Genomic DNA, 7,108 nt, shown 5'->3' with positions numbered 1-7,108 from the left:
CCGAAATTACCAAAATCAACAGAAATTGTTTTCACCCTCAAACAGTTGCACAGTAAAACCGGAACAGAGTCCACGAACCCAGTTCGCGTACTGTCAGAGGTTCCCTTCCCGAGAAAATCTGCTGGAGTTTGTGAACTATTTACAAACTTATTCCGCGTACTTAGGTTGGTTATTTTCTAAAAAAGATTATTCGTGAACTTATACTTATATTAACTAAGAAATGCAAGTTTGCAAACCGTGGCTATAAAGTTCATGAATCGATTCGAGTGAATCAAATCGTTTTTGCTTCGATTGTGTCTTGTATACTTCTATAAGATCTAAGAAATTGAACAACTCTCTAACTAGCTCATTTGAGTCATTTGAACTAGTTATGGTAACGAAGAATATGGTTGATATGTATGGCTAACCTTTTGGTTAACTACTGTTGAACCAACGAATGTACATGTTTGGGTACGGTTACACAAACCTAAAACATGCATTTCATTTGTGTGTAACAAGCTAAGTTTTCGATCTAACGGTTGAAAGATATTAGCTTGAATCTAATCAGGATTTCATCTAACGGTGAATATTGAATGCTTTGTTACAAAGCTAACATTGATTGCAAAACCTGATTTGAAAGACTATATAAGGGAGAACTCTAGCAACTGGGAAACCTAATTCCCACACCTCATGTGTGATACTAGTTGTATAAGATAGAGTCAGTTCTCATTTAACCTTAGGTTTCTACCGAGGCCCTGTAGGTTAACGACTTGAAGACTTCATTGGGATTGTGAAGCCAGACCGATACTACTTTCTTGTAGTTGTGTGATCTGATCTTGTTGTTTCTATCGTATTGAGTACAATCATAATGATTGGATTGAGATTGATATCTCCAATAGGCAAGATATAAAATTAATCACAAACATCTTCGTCTCATCGTTTGTGATTCCACAATATCTTTTTTCGCTGCGTCGATTAAGATTATTATGATGTGATTGATAATACTAGGTTGTTCTTCGGGAATATAAGTCTGGGTTATCAATTGGTTCCCGTTCACCTTGATTTATCAAAAGACGGAACAAAACTCGTAGGTATTTTCGTGGGATACAGATTTATCTATTACCTAGACTTTTATGTGTGATACAGATTTGTTTATTAAAGTCTTCGACTTTGGGTCGTATCAACTCTTAGTTGTGGGTGAGATCAGCTAAGGGAATCAAGTGCGTAGCATCCTTCTGGGATCAGAGACGTAAGGAGCGCAACTGTACCTTGTATCAGTGTGAGATTGATTGGGGTTCAACTACAGTCCAGACCGAAGTTAGTTTGTAGTAGGCTAGTGTCTGTAGCAGCTTAATACAGTGTATGTTCAATCTGGACTAGGTCCCGGGGTTTTTTCTGCATTTGCGGTTTCCTCGTTAACAAAATTTTTGGTGTCTGTGTTTTTTCTTTTCCGCATTATATTGTTTATCTTTATAATTGAAATATCACAGGTTGTGCGTTTGAATCAATCAATTGGGAAATCCGACCTTTGGTTGTTGATTGAAATTGATTGATCCTTGAACATTGGTCTTTGGTACCGTTCAAGTGATTTCTCTTGTATTCAATTAGACTCGCAGATTTCTATTTGCTTGAGTAAGAGTTGAATCGAGAAAGAGAGATATAACTCTTTGATATACTTTATTAAGATTGAGTCTAATTGATTCTCTAGAAAGTATATTGGAGTTAGTCCATACAGATTGCTAATCGAAATATTGGGTGTGGTTGTTGTACCCCCGCTTTTTCACAAGATAATATATTTCAACCGTTAGATCGAACTTAGATTGTTATACACAAATGAAATGTACCGTCATTTAGATAAAGGTAATTGTACCTAAACGTGTACACTTAGTTGGTTCATCAATAGTTAAACAATGGTTAGCCATATGAGAACTTTCATATCAACCTTATTCATCTTTATCATAACTAGTTTCAAATGACTCAATGAATCTAGTTAGAGAGTTGTTTGATTGTTTATATTCTCATAGAAGTATACAAGACACAATTGAAGCAAAATTGATTTTGATTCACTCGAATAATTTCATGAACATTATAGCCACGGTTTGCAAAATATTGTATTCCTTAATATATAAATGTATTAGTTCATGAACAAACCGACTTTAGAATGTAACCTACTTAAGTATGCAAACGGGTACGCATACCTATGTAGTCGGACTGAGTTTGGTTACACCAGTACGCCTACGTGTAGGCATACCATTTCACCTTTCAAATTCCAACAGAAATTCACGGGAATTGTACTTCCACCAGTACGCGTAGGGGTACGCATTATTAGCTCCCGGACTTCCATCAACCAACTGGTACACGTACGAGTACGCATACTATGGTCCTCGGTTATGGACTTTACACAAATATGAATACACACTATGTTTATTTCCAATCTTGGTTACATGTTCTAAACCCTCATTTCAATCATTCAAACATTCTCGAAAGACGACAATAGATGTCTCACACAAACTATCAGCTTCAAAGCAATTTTCAAGTGATCGAATGATCAATACGAAACATTCTGAGTCTACATCAAATGACTGTATCACACAAATCATGTAAGATATTACAAGGCTATTTTCACATGGTCATCTTTTGACTTGCGTCAATAATAAAAGATGAACTTGGTTAAAGCGAAAACTTACCAACACATATTTTGAGAAATAGATATGAGAGATAAACTCGGCTCGAAATACCAAATGTACATAAATGAAGTCTATATAGCAACACGACTTTTTGTATCAAATAGGAGATAGAGTAGATAGAATTTTGAGAGATAGATGAATTCAAGTCTCCACATACCTTTTTGTCTATGAAGTTCCACAAGTTACCTTGAGTAGTTCTTCGTCTTCATTCGATGAACGTCGTGGAGTCTAAAGCTCAACTACACTTACTATCCTAATCCGAGACTTATCTATAAGTAGACTAGAAATCAAGACTTATAGTTTTGGCAACTAAACTTGACAAACAAGCTTTAGATAGCAACGCTTGCGAGTTCGACCGAGCAGTGATCTAACAAGTAATCGTACCTAAACGTGTATATTGAGTTGGCTCAATTATAGTTAACCGAAGTTAGCCATATGAACACTTTTGTCTTAACCATATTCATCTAACACTTCTAGATCAAATATGACGATCAATCAATCATGAAAGATAATTAAATGAATCTAATTATGTTTCAAAATAGAGTTGTTCAATTGTTTACTATCTCATAGAAATATATATGAACAAACTGAATCAAAATCATATTGATTCGTAATCGTACAAAGTACTTATACAAGAATCAAGTCATGAATACTAAGCCATGGTTTGCAAAGTTTGCATTCCTTAAATCATAAATGTTTAGTTCATGAGTATGAGAATCATACATGAACGATTTTAGAACTTAACCATTGTGTTCGCAAACTAGGTACGCAAATAGCAGCTCCATGCCTTGGCCTAGTCAAGCCGTTCGCAAACCAGGTTCGCAAAAAACCGTCCCACACCCAACTCAGGTAAACCTGTTCTCATAATGGGTATGCAAACAATAGTTCAAGACCATCTCAGGTAAATCCATTCGCATACTAGGTACGCAAACAAAAGTTCTAGACCTAATCATAACAAAACAGTTCGCATACTAGGTATGCATACCGTGTTGCATCCAGACATAGGTAAGAATAGGCCGCGCCTAAAATCATTCCAAGCGCTGCTAATGTGGCTACTAAGTTATTTCTTTGGAAAGCTCCTACTAAGATGGGAAATTCCCCGATAAAGCGCATCCAGACATAGGTAATTGTTGTCAACTCTCATTTCAGTCATTGAAACATCCTTAGAAGACGAAAATGGTAATCTCACACATACCATTAGCTTCAAGTAATTTTCAAGTGATCGAATGATCAATACGAAACTTCCCAAGCTAACATCAAATGACTGTCTCATACAAATCATGTAAGATGTTCAAGGTAATTTTCACATGGTCATCTTTTGACTTAATATTTAGTTTCCAGCAAATAAATTATCTCCAACTAAACTCGTTAAGAATACGATGAACTTAGCTAAAGCTAAATGCTTCCAACACGTATTTCGATAAATAGATAAGCGAGATAAACTCGGCTCGAAATATCAAATGTGCATAATGTAAAAGTATATGTAGGTATACGCCTTAGTCTCATTAGAAGATAAAATAGAATAAACTTCTTAGTAATCGATAAGTTTTAAACTCCACATACGCGACGAGTTTAGCTTTGTCTAGGAGTTACGGACTTTGGATTTGTCTAGTCGTTTTCAAACATCATACGCGAACAACACTTCCGGTCTTGGCCTTGTCTATCCCGTTCGCAAACAAGGTACGCGAACAGAAGCTTTGGAACTCTTCACATGTAAACCAGTTCGCTAACAGAGTTCGCGAACAATAATTCCGGGACTTGAAGTAGACTTGCACAGTTAGTATACAACCTGTATTACATCCAGACATGGTAGTTCTAAAACTCTCATTTAATCATTGAGTTATCCTAGGAAGACAACAATGGTAATCTTACACATACCACTAGCTTCAGATAATTTTCAAGTGATTAATCAATCAATACGAAACTTCCCAAGTCAACATCAAATAATTGTCTCACACAAATCATATAAGATGTTTCAAGCTAATTTTCACATGATCACCTTTTGACTTAATATTTATTTTCCAACAGATAAATTGTCTCCAACTAAACTCGTCAAGAATACGATGAACTTAGCTAAAGACTTCATTGGAATTGTGAAGCCAGACCCATTATAGGTTTTTCCTAAAACCATTATAGTTGTATGTTCTGATCTTGATTTATTCTATCGTATTGAGTACTATCTTATCTAATATTTTCTCAAGATTTATTTTCCGATATGCAAGATAAAAAGTAGGCACAAACATCTTCGTCTCATCATTTGTGATTCCACAATATGTTGTTTTGCTACCATACGATTAAGATTATTTTGAGGTGATTGATATTACTAGGTAGTTCTTCGGGAATATAAGTCTGGTGTATCAATTGGTTCCTTTCACCTTGATTTATCAAAAGAGATAACAAAACTCATAGGTAATTATGTGGGAGAAAGATTTATGTATTCAATAGACTTTTTTGTGTGAGACAAATTGGTTTATCAAGTCTTCGACTTTGGGTCGTAGCAACTCTTAATTGTGGGCGAGATCATCTAAGGGAATCAAGTGCGTAGAGTCATGTTGTGATTCAAAGGCGTAAGAAACGAGACTGTACCTTGATCAGTGTGATATTGGTTAGGGCTCAACTACATTCCAGTCCAAAGTTAACCTGTAGTAGGATAATGTCTGTAGCGGCTTAATACATTGTGGTGTTCAAATCTCGACTAGGCACCGGGATTTTTCTACATTTGTGGTTTCCTCGTTAACAAATTTTTTTGGTGTTTGTGTTATTTTTTTTCCGCATTATATTTGTTTATATAATTGAAATATCACAGGTTGTGCGTAGTTCAATCAATTAGATAATCCAACCTTTGGTTGTTGATATAAATTGATTGACACTTGAACATTGGTCTTTGGTACCGTTCAAGTTGTTTCACATAATAGTCAGGCTCGTGGATTTCAATCTGTTTGATTTGTTGATTACATTGTGAAACAGAGATACAACTCTTAGATATATTTCCATTGATTGAGTATGATTGTCTAGTTGATTCTCTTTGGAATATATTGGAGTTTGTCTATACAGATTTCCTAAACGAAATATTGGGTGAGGATGTTAGACCCCCGCTTTTTCAATAGTTATAAGTAAATTATAAATCAAGTATATATTTTTGATCAACTAAACTTGACAAACAAGCTTGAGATAGCAATGTAACAATCTCCCCCTTTGTTAATTTTAATGACAAAACTATCAATACATATGGATTACAAAATAAATAAACTTTTTAGCTTCTGATCCATCATTCTTGATTCCCTTGGCTCTTTAACTTCCTTGAATTCTTCGTTACATCAAGTTCTCCGTCGATTCCGAATGTGTTCAATTCAGCATCATTTTTTTTGAATATCCGTAACCATAACAATATGAAAACGAAAGTTCTCAAACATTATTATACACTGTCATAGTATTATCATATAAAATCAAAGTCCAATTGCATCACAACTTTGAAATAATACTATGGTAATATGTATCACTCCCCCTTAGTCAATACTTTCATCTTATAATGAAAACACTCCCCTTTACATAATGATCCGTAAACCATATGTAGATAGTGTTAACTACCAAATAATTTTGTCCCTTTTTGTCAATATAAATTGGCAAAGGTACGAAAACTATCATAATAAATTCTCAAAAAGATAATTCATGACTAAAAGAGAAGATATCAACTTTGTTTCGATGATTTCACATAGTCAAAACTTAGTGTATTCATCAAGGAGTTTATAAAGATACAAGATAACTCCTTCAAAATTCCACAACCGCTCTCCTCGCAAAGATATGGCAATTAAGCACAAGTTCATTTAAGAACTCTCCCCCATTTGATGTCACTCCCAAGAGAACAAGATGAGCGACCTTACTTTTACAAGAAAAGAATGATTTATTTGTATACTTTGATACCTAACAGAAATAAAATACAACTACTAGAAACAGATGCGGAATTTAAACAACACTGTACTGCAACTTCAAGCTTTTATTTCCCAAAAGATATAGATAAATCTAGGGGGAAAAATCTAGAAATCTAATGAACCAAAATAACACCAATATACTGTCGTAAGTGTTGAAACGTTGTAGTATCTAGAGGTTTGATGATAATATCATCCAATTGTTGTTCGGATGGCACAAATTCCATGTTAATAATACCATTTTCATAGAGATATCTAATAAAATAATATCTTATATCGATGTGATTAGTTCTTGAGTGCTCAACAGGATTCTCAGTGATGCGAATCGCACTTGAGTTATCACAAAAGATCTTCATTATGCCAGTGTCAATTCCATAATCAACAAGCATTTTTTTCATCCATCGAAGTTGAGTACAAGACTAAACTGCAGCAATATATTCTGCTCGCATGTTAAAGGGATTGTGAGTTTTGTTTCTTGTTATGCCATGCCACAAGATTCCTCCCTACTTAGTAAAA

This window comes from Papaver somniferum, chromosome 5, assembly GCF_003573695.1.
Source record: "Papaver somniferum cultivar HN1 chromosome 5, ASM357369v1, whole genome shotgun sequence".
In the NCBI taxonomy this organism is placed as follows: domain Eukaryota; kingdom Viridiplantae; phylum Streptophyta; class Magnoliopsida; order Ranunculales; family Papaveraceae; genus Papaver; species Papaver somniferum.
Note: the sequence above shows the minus strand (reverse complement) of the source record.